We start from the raw sequence: 13,513 nt of genomic DNA on the forward strand, positions 1-13,513 counted from the left end.
AAGTAGTGAAATTATCATTATTTGCAGATGACATGGTTCTCTACATATAGAAAACCCAAAAAGTTTAGCAAGAGTCCTGGAACTAATTAATTCAGCATAGTAACAGGATTCAAAATGCAAAAAGATCCAATAGTGTTTCTGTATACCAACAGTGAAATAAGAAAGAAATTAGGAAAACAATACTGTTCACAGTGGTATCAAAAACTAAATACTTAGGAATTAACTGAATCTAGGAAATTAAAGACCTCTAAGTGAAAACTATAGTATTCTGATAAAAGAGTTAAAAAGTAGAAAGACATGCCCTATTTTTGAATAGGCACAGCTCATATTGTCAAAATGGCAGTGTTGACAATAAAAACTGATATATAGATTTTTTTTTGGCGGAACCGGGGATTGAACTCAGGCCCTTGCGCTTGCCAGGGAAGCGCTTATTCCACTGAGCCATCTCCCTGGCCCTGATATATAGATTTAACTGAATCTTTTTATGTATTTATTTATTTGGTACAGGGTCTCACTACACAGCTCAGATTCATAGTGATTCTCCTGTCTCAGCTTCCCCAGCATGGGATTACAAGCTTCGCCACCATGCCTAGTTTCGGTGGCCAGCTCAGTGCAGGGCCAGCACAGCATGTGGTACCAGGGGATTGAACTGGGGCCCTTGAACTTTCCAGGCCAGCAAGTGCTTAGACCATGGAGTTAGCTATTTAGTTATTTGATAATTAAGTAGATTTCCTTTTTCACTGTCAGAGCTAAGTACATAATGGCATAGGGGATGTTAATAAAAGCTTCTTATCAAGACATTTGAGACAGACCTAGGAAAGATAATTTCAGAGGCACAAACAAGTTTATAAAGAAGAAATACAAATATAGCCAAAGTAGGCCTAGTGGTTCACCCCTGTTAGCCCTGTACTCTGGGAGGCTGAGGCAGGAGGATTGCAAGTTTGAACCTAGGCTGTACAATTCAGTGATTAGTGAGATTCTGTCTCAAAAACTAAAAGTTTTTGGGATGGAACTCATTGGAGAGACCCTGTGTTCAATTCCCATGAGGCCCCCACTGCCTCCAAAATAAAAGTGCAGGCAAAGATTAACTCTGCCTTACTCTGCAGGTCCTGGACGTGGTCTCAGCAGGCCCCAGGCTCTGCCAAGCCAAGCTGCTATTTGCCTGTCACTTTATCCCTTTCTCAACATTGGTACTGTTTTGACAGTCACAAGGTGCACCGCTGAGTATTCTGGAGTCCCTGACATGTGCAGCTGCAAGCACCTTTGCTCCCTTCTCTATCCTTAGACCCAGAGTCACCCTAGGTTTGGAGCTGCCAGGAAAATTAGTGTAGCGCATTTGCATTTTGACGGGGTCTTCTCAGGCTGCCTTCTTCCTTGGTTCCCAACTGAAGTAAATTTGCCTTTTTAAACATGTATTTATGGGTTTTCTACCCATTACCTGTATTACTCTTTGGGCAGCCAAAGCAAATGACCACAAGCATGGCAAGTTCCTCAAAAGAAATTTATTCTTTCAATGTTCTGGAAGCCGGAATCCAGAAATCAAAACACTGGCAGGGGAGGTCCTGCAGGAGACCTCAGAAGAGGCTTTTCCATGACTCCTCACTGCAGGCACTCACAGGCATCCAGGGTAGTCCCTGGCTTTTGGCACCTCACTCTAGCCTCCATGCTTGTCTTCCCAACGCCTTCTCTGTCGTGGGCCCACGGGCTTGTGCCTCTGTGCATAGTCTTACAGGTCACAAATTATTGAGTTTAGGGCTCATCTTAACTAATTCCAGCTACTAATTGTTTTTCAAAATAGGTTATATTTTGAGATTCTTGGTAAACAAGACTGTTGGGAACACCAGTGTCCACTGTATGATATGTGTGAGCATACAGACCTACTATAGGCTGAAGTAACAAAACTCAGATGATGTTCCTGCATGTTCTGAGCAGGAGAGAAGCATAAAAGGGAGAGGGAATTTTGTTAGTAACTTCACATCTTCCACTTGTAGTGACCAGCCTGTTTACAGCCTCCAAAGAACACATGCAGCCACGCCCAGTCTCTATTGCCAATTTAGCATGCCCCAGGGGCAGGGGCAGCATGGAAGGCCTGGGGATCAAACCCCTTGCCCCTGCACCTGCTTGCAGGCACTTTAATCTACTGAGCTATTTGGCCAGCTCAAAACTTAATGAAATTTTATACTTTAAATATATGATGTGCCCTTTACAGCAAGTTGGTTATACTTTGGTGAAGGTTTCTATTTAAAAAAACCAAAAAACTGATTGACAGGACTGTTTCAAGCTGGCCTCTGCAGTGATGGGCTCTTTCACAGTATCCTGCACTTGTACTCACTGTGTGTTCTGAAGCCCTAAAGTGCAGCTGCTGCATCAGTGACTTGCTTAGGAGTGCAGCTTTCCTGCCCATAGACTCTTAGCAGGACCTTCAGCGGGCACTTGTTTTCAACTCTGCCCCTGGTGAATCTCCTCCTCCTGAGAGCAGTTTTGTAGTTCCTATCCCCCCAGGTGACATTTGCAGGGTTAGGCACCTAATTAATTCACAGTGGTACAGGCCAATGGAAATAGGGGAGAAGAAAAGGGAGTCTAAGTGAAATTATGCAACGACCTCATAGACACAGCCAGATGTGAAGTGCCCCTGCTCGGTGATGGTGTTTCCTTCAGCTTCCTGTCATTATGCTGTCCTCCATGATTAGGCAGTGTCTTGTTCCTGGGCATCTTTCTCCACAACTTTCTTGTGGAGAAAAGGCATAATTATGAGAACATGCAGTCGATCAGTGAGGCTAACAACAGATCTTTTTAATCTTTCTCTCTCTCTCTCCTATCTCTTTCATTGTTAAATAATTCAAGAAATATCTAGTCAGCACTTATATAACAGCCCACTTTTTTTGTTATGTGCCTCTAGATTCTTGTTATTCCAAGTGTGTTTAGTGGAACAAACCCCAGCATCACCCGAGAGCTCATTAGAAATGCACAATCTCTGTCTTCTTCCAGACATACAGGCTCAGTATCTGCATTTTAACGAGGTGACTTGGTGATTTGTATGTACGTTTAGGAAGCTGTGTCCTAAAGAATTCACTTTAGTTGTTCCACTTAAATACTGCTATGACTTTGAGAAAGCAGCCTCACTTCTCTAAGTCATTCACAAATGGAATGGGAATGGTAGTGGAAGCCGCATTATGTATCATTGGGAGGATTTAGTTAGATCAACCTTTTAAAGCCCTTAACACATGGGCTAGTACTTTGTAAGTGCTTTTTGAAACAAATTGCTCATTATTAGTACTACTACTACTGTTATTATTATTATTATTATTATTATCACTGTTACTATCATTTTATAGTTGAAACAAGTATCTCTTTTTTAAAATTTTTATTTATTTATGTGTGTGTGTGTGTGTGTGTGTGTGTGTGTGTGGCCAGCTCAGCCCACCAGGGGGCGGCCCTGGCTGGCATGTGGTGCTGGGGGATTGAACTGAGGTCCCTTTGCTTTGCTAAGCTCGTTCTAAGTAGGTGCTTTAGACCACTGAGCCATCTCACCAGCCCCAAAAGAAGTATCTCTTATAGCTACTTCTCCTTTAGCTTAATTATGTGTTCATAATTCTGACATTATATACATATATATGTAGTATCAATATATTATATTAAGAGATACAATAAGATATAACACTTGATCCTGAATTGGAACCCGAGTAAGAAATTAAAAGAGGTAAAACACTTCTGTCACAGCAACCATCAAAGAACAGTAGCCATGGCCCTCTGTTATCCCATGGCTGCGGGCCTCAACAAGGGTCACAAGGTGACTAAGAATGTGAGCAAACCAAGGCACAGCCGCCATCACGGGTGCCTCACCAAACACACCAAGTTTGTGTGGGACATGATCCGGGAGGTGTGCGGCTTTGCCCCCTAAAAGCGGCATGCCATGGAGCTGTTCAAGGTCTCCAAGGACATGCGTGCTCTCAAGTTCATAAAAAAAAAACGATGGGAATGCACAGCCATGCCAAGAGGAAACATGAGGAGCTGAGCAACGTGCTGGCCACCATGAGGAAGGCAGCTGCCAAGAAGGTCTGAGTTCCTCTGAAATAAAGCTTTGCAGAAAAACAAAAGAGGAAAAACAAATGTCTTAATCAGTTCAGATTGTCATAACAGAATTCCATGGGCTGTATGGATTCAACAACACAAATGTATTTTCCCATAGGTCTGGAGGCTAGAAGCCTGGGAGCAGGAAGCCAGCTGGGTTGAACTTTGATGGAGTTCAACAAGCCACTTTCCTACTGGCTTGCAAGTGGGCAGTGTGCTTCCCACACCACCTGGGTCTTTATCTCTCCCTCTTACAAACCTACTAATTGTATCACAAGGGCCCCCACTCTCATAGCCTCATCTAGTCATAACAAATTCCCAAAGGCCCCATCTTGAAATAGCATCACAATGGGTGCTGTAACTTTCACGTATGAATTGTGGAAGGATGTACTTGCTGTTGTAACAATTTCTATCAGTGACAGTACTGGACAATGAACACTGAAATTTAAGAGATATGAAATTAGGGGACAAAGAAACTGGATGGAATTCTGTCTAAGTACTTTGCGTATATTTGAGGGCTAACAATGTTGCTATCCAGAGGTGAGAAGACTGTAGAAGTGGATTCATCTTTTTGTTGGGTTTTCTGAAGCAACAGCACAGTGCTCGAACTCCTAAGTAATAAGCTCCAGGTCATTCCAGTTCATTCCAGTCTAAGTCTCACAACCTTGGGGATAACTTTTGACATTGGACCAACATTTCATGCAAACACATTGAATGCATAAAAAATGAATTGAATCCTTCCAGAGACTAGAGAAACAACTCTTCCATTTTTCCCAGTACTTTTATTACTCTAATGGCTTTTGTCTTAGTTACTTTTCTCATTGCTGAAACAAAATGCCTAGCACTCAAAGTTAAAGAGGAACAGTTTACTGTAGCTCACAGTTTGTAGTGGGCTGAGGCCATGGGCAGCTGGCTCCAAAGCAGGGTGGTGTGGTGCAGAGGTTTGTGGAGTAGAAACAGTTCACGGCCAGCAGAAGGCAGCAAGGCAGCAAGCAGATTCTTTCTGTCCCTTTATAATGCCCTCAGGCTACCTGCCCTCAGGAAACATCACCCACGGGATGGGGCATCCTTAATCCTACCCAGAGTTACTCCAAGCCTATCAGTGGACTAATTTAGTAATCACTCTCCCCCACACACCTGAGCATCACACACTCTAGATCCAGCCACCTTAGAAAAATTGCTATGTATGACTGCTTGTGGCTTTTGGGGGACATCTAGATAAATGCCATACAGATCATATCTACGTGCCTCCCCACATCCTCATGTTCTCGTAGGTGGGGCTTTGAGGAGATGACTGGAGCATGGGTGGACCCATCAGTGGACTCATAGCAGTGCAGCTCAATGTGATGTTGGAATTCTGGGGAGGAGGTTAGCTCCCCAGGGCGTGGCCTCACAGAGTCTCTCTCCCTCCGTCCTCTATGTCCTGCTGCTTCCTGTCCACACCATGAGCTGATTCTGCTCTGACAGGCCATACTTTGGGGCCAGCCAGGTACAGACTGAAATCGCCACATACTGTGAGCCAGAATGTACCTTTACCTGTTAGAGTTGCAGGCCTTGAGCATTGTGTCTCAGTGACAAAGAGAGTAACTAAAAGAACTGCTCACATTTCTTTCTGGAAAGAAAAGACTTGAACCTGCAGGGAAGATACAGTATCATCCGTAGTTATCATTTTGTGTCCATGTGTCTATGTCTGTATAGTGACGATATTTATAAGCTGTCACCTGATCAAACTTCATTTTTGAATTCATCCACTGTACAGAATTCAGAATTCATTCGCTTTACAACTAAGAGTTGTGTGCCCTTTGACTGACATTTCTCCATCTGAAAGCTGGTGGTGACCACCTCTCTATTCTCTGATTCTATGATTTGTTTCAAATGAAATCACTGTTTTCAAGTGAGATCTGTATTTCTAAATTCATTTCAGAGTTACTCAATGCAGCCAGGAGAGAGGAAAAAAAAATCCTATGTTTCTGTGAACAGAATAGGCGAAGAAAAGGTGGCATGTGTGCATACAATGGAGTGTCATTAATTCTTAGAAATTTGATGTTTGTGACATTGTGAATGAAACTGGAGGAAATTGTGTTAGCCAGTCTCAAGGGACAAATGCTGCATGATCTCACTTACTTATGGAATCTAAGAGATTACCTTTCGATTTATTTTTATTTTTAAAAATGTATCAGTTACTTAATTAGGTTCTTAGTAAGAAATTCAGAACACTACTTTATGAGGATAAATTCCATTTGTAAGAATAAAAACAGATCACAGGCAGTCACAGAGTGGAGGAACAGCTTTGATTTTTTGGCAAAATCTGTGGGTCCGCCACTTTCTGATCCCCCTTGCACTGCTCTGAAATCTGGTATCTCTTTTGGTGTCAAAAATGTCTCTCTGGTGTCTGGGCTTCCAGAGATGCTTCTTATTGCAGTAAACACCAGTGAGGTGTTTGGGGATTTTCACTTGGATATTAATTTTTATGGAGGTGCCAATCCAATTCTTTGGTGTGTTTTTCATAGAGGAACACAATTAAGGCTAAGAGGCCAAGTCACAAGTAGCAAGCCACTGGTCAACTGCTTCAGGAAGACCGTTCTCTTGCCTCTGTGAAGCCTGGTGAGGATGATCAAGATGGTGCCAGAGTGATGCTATAGCTTGAAGATTCCTCACATGCTGACAAAAGGGTTTCATGCTGTGGTTCAACAGTTTTTGGGGCACATCTTCAGTAAGGCAGCATCTAGACATTTTTTGAAGCTGAAACACCTGAGTACCTCCATATTTTTTTGTTTAAACAATTTATTTAACTGAAATGGACTTATATTTGTTTCTGAAGTGACTTCCATTTATTTTGATACGTCTTTTCCCCATGATGATTTACAGGATCTTCAAGCCAATATAAATAGTTTATAAATATTTGAATATTTGGGTATACACCTGCACAATACCTCAGCAATATCTTTCAGCAAGAAAAATAATGAAGAGTAAAGACTAGAAAAAATTACTAGGTACAGTGAAAATCTGCTGAAAATATTTCTGAGGTAAGAAGGCACTACATACCTGTTCAACTAAGAAAACCACCCTTATAACATAGGATGGTTTTATTTTTATGTAGGACCTAGAACACTTGAGTTGCCGATTAGGTGCTGAATGGCAGAGCAATATCCCCAGTTTATGCCATGAATTCATAGGGAATAGGTTCAAACAACCCAGGTTCCTTCCCATTGATCCTCACAAAGTGTGCTTCTCTGGGAGGGGCAGTCTGGTGCTTCAGTTGAACCCAGGTACCCTTCTCTTTGGTTTCCCTCTTTTTTCTGATCATTTTCCTTGGCACATTTCAGGAAGCTATCATGACTTTTTGGGTGTTTAATATGCTCAATACACACATTAATCCTCCTGGCAAGTATCTTGCCCTTAACTTGCTTGTTTACAACAATGCCAACAGCATGCTGGGTAATGTAGACATTTCCTGTTTTGTCATGGTAACATTTGTGAGGCATTCCTTTTTGCACAGTACCCATTCCCTTGATGTCTACAATATCACCCTTTTTGTAGATTCCCATGTCTGTGGCCAAAGGAATAACCCTGTGTTTCCTACAAGGCCTGGAAAACATATATGGGGTTTCCCTCCTCTTGCCCTTTGTGTTAGTCCTTTTGGAAAATTACTGGAAGATGGCAGTTCCAGCTGAAAGCTGGATACCTCCATTCTTGTCACCACTGTCTGTTTTTTTTTTTTTTTTTTTTTTACTTTGATTATGGTCTTCATCTTTGTTTTTTAATTTTTTTCCTCATAATTTTATTGAGAAACAAATAGCAATGAGACAGTTTCAAATCAAATTGGTAGGACAGTTTCAATAATTAACACATTGCATATATTCTTCCTAGTGGTTAATTGCTGTACAAGATGTGGATTTGATATCCTATTTACAAACACCATTAGAACAAATCCCTCAATTCATTAAGAGAATGTAACTATATATCTATCCTAACCACTTTGAATACACAAATATCAAATGGACATTCATCTGTATATCCTTTTTTTGTTAAGTTTCATCATTTAAATATTATAGGTATGTAAACTCAGCAAAATAGTCTAAAAAAGTTCAGAGGTCCATAATAGTATTGGGTATTCCATTTCACTGGCAATGTCAGAAATTGTTAACCTGAGTCCCCCTACAGCTCAACATAACAGCATGGCTTTACTTCTTATACTTTGTTTTTATACTTTTCTGCTGGATGGTTAAGACCAAGGTAAAGCAGGACCTATGCAACAAGAGTTGTAGCTTTTGGGTCTGATACGGTCGGTAAAATCCCCTCAGGATTTATCCTGAGATCCTGTACCTCAGATTGTAGAACCTTTGTCAGTGTTAGCCATGTGGATGAGTCACGGAAATTGCTTGGCCAATGTGCTCTCTGTGAAAGCCTGAGAGAATGTTTTCTCTCCACATGACTCTCCTTAGGCACAGTCTACATCATCGATCACTTTCCTCTTTGGCCCCATAATCTCCTTCATCAGAAAATTTGGGACACTACCGAGTTACATGACGTTACAGTACAAGTTTTCATATGTCCTGAGTCTTAAGTGACCTTGGAAGGCTAGGGCCAAAATGTTGGCTTTCCTTGCTGCCCTCCTTTTTCTCTAATTTTGGTCTGCAAACTTAGGTTGTTAACCATCCAGAAGACAAGCTTATTGTTATTACTATACAACTTAGGCTGTTAAGCTTAACCTCACTATCTGTCTGAATATCAAACATTTTAGGCATAACATGGAACAGGTATTTTTCATCAAGTATTGATATGTTGAACTTTAAGTCCCTACATAATATGATGAAAAAACATTTAAAAATGAGAATATATTTTTAAAAATAGGCATAAAGTGTCATATACTTCTTATGTTTACACATAAGTCCAAAAATCTAACCATATACAACCTTGAAGCAGGACAGTCCCACAACATTCCTTTTCCTCTCTCTTGCCTTCATTCACCATCCCCTTCTTTTTGAACAATCATCTACCCAAGAGACAGCACAGCAGCAACTGGCATGTCATGACAAGTAGCCCATTTTCAGAAGACCAGAATGACAGGTACTCCAAGCATGAAACTATTATTACAGATTACCATCTTCAGTGAAGTTGCTTAGTTCACAACTATCAGCATATGTAGTTAGTCAGGGTGAGAATCTTTCCAGTTAACTGCTAGATTAGAAAATCTTGTGAAGATTCTCAGGATCATTGCCTTGACCATCTTCTACATATACCTGTATGGCTTGACATTGTCATGTTTCCTAGCCCTCCTCCTTTCCCTCTCTTGATTAGTTAGTCCTTGAAATCCTGCTTTCCTTTTACTTGTATTATTCCTTTCTATTTGTATTTCTTCTTTTGAGTTCTTATACTAGGGAAACTATATGATATTTACACATGTGTGTCTGATTTATTTCACTTATGAGTATATGTTCAAGTGGCATCCACTTTAATATAAAGGCTTCGAGTTTATCATTCTTTATAGCTGAGTAATACTCCATTGTGTAAAAATACCACATCTTTTTCAACCATTCCTCAGGTGATGGGCATCTTGGTTGTTTCCAAGATTTGGCTATCACAAATTGTGCTGATATAAACATAGGCACACATATATCCCTATGATATGATGTTTTCAGATCCTCTGGGAAAATTCCCAGTAGAGGAAGAGCTGGTTTAAAGGGGATTTCCAGACCAAATTTTCTAAGGAGTCTCCACACTGATTTCCATAACGGTTGCACCAGTCTACACTCCCACCAGCAGTGGAGAAGGGTTCCATTTTCCCCACAGCCTCTCCAACATTTGTTGTTGGGTGATTTCTTTATGATAGCCATTCTTTCTGGGGTGAGATGATATCTCAGTGTTGTTTTAATTTGCATTTCATGGATGGCTAGCGATGTGGAGCATTTTTTCACATTTATTCGCTTCTTTAATTTCATCCTCTGAGAAGCATGTGTTCATCTCGGATGCCCATTTTCATTTTGTGATAGTAGCAAGAACCTTGTCCTTCTTTTTCTTGTCAACTTTCAATTCAGCAGCTGTGTACTTTCTCTTATACAAAGTCTGTCTGGAATACATAGCAGATTGTGAGTATTTACCAATTCCACAAACCAGAATAGGATTTTGGCTAAAGTGCGGCTGCCCCTTCTTGGACTTTCTGCCTTCAACTTAACCTTTTTTTTTTTTTTTTTCAGAACCAGGGATTGAACTCAGACCCCTGTGCTTGCCAGGCAAGCGTTTATTCTATTGAGCCATCTCCCTGGCCCCATCAACTTAACCTTTTTACCAGTACCAGTGGCAGCAGCTTTCTTGGCTTTGGGTTTCTTCTCTTTGGTATCTAGTTGCTCAATTTTTTCACCCACCATCTTGCAAGATGGGAAATAGCAAGATTACCTTTTTAAATTAGACTTTATTTTTCTGACAAGTTAATACAGAGTTAAAACAGTAATATGGAAAATAATGGAATTCTCTCACCACTTTCCATCATCTTAGGGCTCCTCTGGAGGTGATTAATGTGACTGGTTTCTAGAGAGGAATTGAGATGAGCTGAAGACTTTCTTAGAACATAAAAGCAATTTAAGTTTTGAGCCTGTTTACCCATGTCCTTCCATTTTTTTCCCAGAACGTCAGTCAGGTGAGTCACTGGCAATGCCCCTCCTCCCCCTTTGAGACAGGTTCTCCTCATATTACTCAGGCTGGCTATGAACTCATGATTCTACTGCCTCAGCTTCCCCAGTAGGTGGGATTACAGGTGGGTACCTCTGCTCCTGTTTTGCCAGTATCGTTGTAAGAGTGAGAAAACTGGAAAGAGTTGTAGTATAAACCTTCTTTTCACTGGCTCCTAACTATTTGAGCTTGTCACATTTTTTAAAACTTTTGATCCAGGGCCTCACACGTTATAGGAAAACAATGGGTTACAACCCAAGCCTTTTTGTTTTTTGATTTTGAAACAGTTTCACTGAATTGGCTAGGCTGGCCTCCAATCTCAGGCTTGGAATCCTCCTGCATCAGCTTCCTGAATAGCTTGACTACAGGCAAGTATCACAATTATCTGAGAATGAATATTTTTAAAAACTTCAAGAGATGACCCAGGCCGCGGGATCCTGAATGGAACCAGAGCGCAGGCCGGGCAAGTGAGTGAGATGAACCAGGGCCCTCTGGATTCTGAATAGACCCAGAGTGAAGGCCCCATGAGTGAATGAGGCTGCCTGGGGTCGCGGGATCCTGAATAGACCCAGAGTGCAGGCTTGGTGAGTGAGTGAGAAGACTGAGGGCCCACGGATCCAGAATAGACCCAGAGCCCAGACCCTGAGAGTGAGTGAGACAACCCGGGGCTCTCTGGATCCTGAATAGACCCAGAGCCCAGGCCCAGCAAGTAAGTGAGACCACCCAGGGCCCGTGGATCTTCATTCAGCCCAGAGTGCAGGCCCAGTGAGGAACCCTTCAGCAGAACTCCCTGCAAAAAGTCTAGAGTCAAGACCCACCCAGCTGATTCAGGAGCAGAACATCTTGCCAGAGAGACACAAGGAGTTCAACTCTAATGGCTGCAGCAGAAAGAAGTGGAGCACAGCAACCAGATCCAAACAACACCCACCTGGAGAAATCTGAACTTCATAGATCCGGACCTAGTGCTAAGGTAATAACTCTATCTAAGCTCTACACCAAAGGTCAGAAGACAGTGGTATACAAAATGACAAAGAGAAGGAACAAAATGCAAAAATGTAGTCTCAGGCCCCAAGTCTACCCAGTACAACTGCAGAAGACACTAGCACTGAGGAGACTGGAAATCACATGCCAGATATCTCTAAAATGATAGCGTTGGCAGTAAAGAAACAACTGCAGAAAGGTATAGAAGAAATCAGATCAGAAATAATTTTGGAACTAAAAAAGGTAGTGATGACTATAATCAAAGAAGTACTAAGTGCTTCTAAAGAATACACTGATAAAAAAATAGAGCAGAATATAAAAATAATGGAACCCCTGAATAAGCAATTTAGGAAAAAAACAGAATGTATGAAACAGATTCAAAGTGATATACAGAAAATTAAAACCTCAATCACAAGCTGGCAAAACCGTTTGAGGGAAAGGGAAAATAGAATTTCTGGCCTGAAAGACACCATTGCAGCTAGTGAAAAAGTAAGAAAAGATCTCTTTAAAACAACTAGGATGCAGGAAAAAATAATTCAATACCTCCAAGATGATACAAAGATGAACAATGTGAGACTAATAGGCATCGATTAGAAGGAAGGAGTCAATACAAATGATATAAAAAGAATATGGGCAGAAATAATGGCAGAAAACTTCCCAAATATGGGGCAACAATCTGACATTCCTGTAGCCGAAGCATATAGAACTCCAAATTACATCACACCAATGAAAACCACACCCAGACATAGAATAATCAGGATCCCAGAAATTCAGTATAGGAACAGTATACTAAAGGTCGCTAAAGAAAAGAAACAGATCACATTTAAAGGAAAACTCATTAGAATAACAGCAGATTTCTCTTCACAAACCATCAAGTCAAGAAGAGCATGGAACAAAGTACTTCAAGTCTTGCAAGAAAACAAATTCCAACCCAGACTGATATACCCTACAAAACTCTCTTTCAAGTATAATGAAGAAGTGAAATACTTCCATGACAAAGAACAACTAAAGAATTTCATGATGACAAAGCCAAGCCTACACAGGCTACTAAATGATGTTCTAGAGAGGGAGCAAATTGATCACAGCCCCATGAATGTGAATGGAAAGAACCCACCAAGTAGAACAAACAATTAAGCAGAGGAGAATAAGAGGTATACAATAGTAGTCTTTCAGTTATCCTTTTGTATTCAGCAGCAGAATATTTTCATCAGCACACTCTACAAATGGACTTCTCTTCCACCCTATGGGTCATGATTCCACCTGAGTCTACAGGGTGGATTTCAAAGAAATAGCTGTAGCTCAGTTCCCCAAGTGACGCCTAGCCACCAGTAAATGTCACGGTCATTATGCATGTCCACAACACACTAGAAGTTTGTGAAATATCTTATCCTTAAACTGTTAGAAGTTCTGGTCATTTACATACCATTCCAGTATTTATCTTATGTTTTACTCTTAGTACTTCTTTGCTATCATGAAAACTTTTTCTTAGTTCAGTTGTTTTGAAACATTTAATTCTTAATTAATTAGTATTAAATTTTCTGAATATTGCTTAATCTTAATTTTTGTTCTAAGATTTATAATACATCTTTTTTTTTTGAACCAGGGACTGAATTCAGGCCCTTGTGCTTGCCAGGCAAGTGCTTATTGTACTGAGCCATCTCCCCGGCCTCTATAATATATCTTTGACTTACACTTTGTTTAAAAGACATTGTATGATATCTTCTAGTATTAGAAACTTTAAAAATATATTTCCATTTTCTGTTGACTTTATATTACTTCTTCCCTGTCTTTT

General features: G+C 40.8%; 2 pseudogenes; both read right to left on the reverse strand.

The window, feature by feature from the left end:
• Positions 1–5,633, reverse strand: part of LOC111811983 — an 11,646-nt pseudogene extending 6,013 nt beyond the window's left edge.
• Positions 5,634–6,279: 646 nt separating this feature from the next.
• Positions 6,280–10,439, reverse strand: LOC101582462 (annotated as a pseudogene).
• Positions 10,440–13,513: the final 3,074 nt, after the last annotated feature.

The sequence above is a fragment of the Octodon degus genome, unplaced genomic scaffold, assembly GCF_000260255.1.
Source record: "Octodon degus isolate 3935 unplaced genomic scaffold, OctDeg1.0 scaffold00410, whole genome shotgun sequence".
Taxonomy (NCBI): Eukaryota; Metazoa; Chordata; class Mammalia; order Rodentia; family Octodontidae; genus Octodon; species Octodon degus.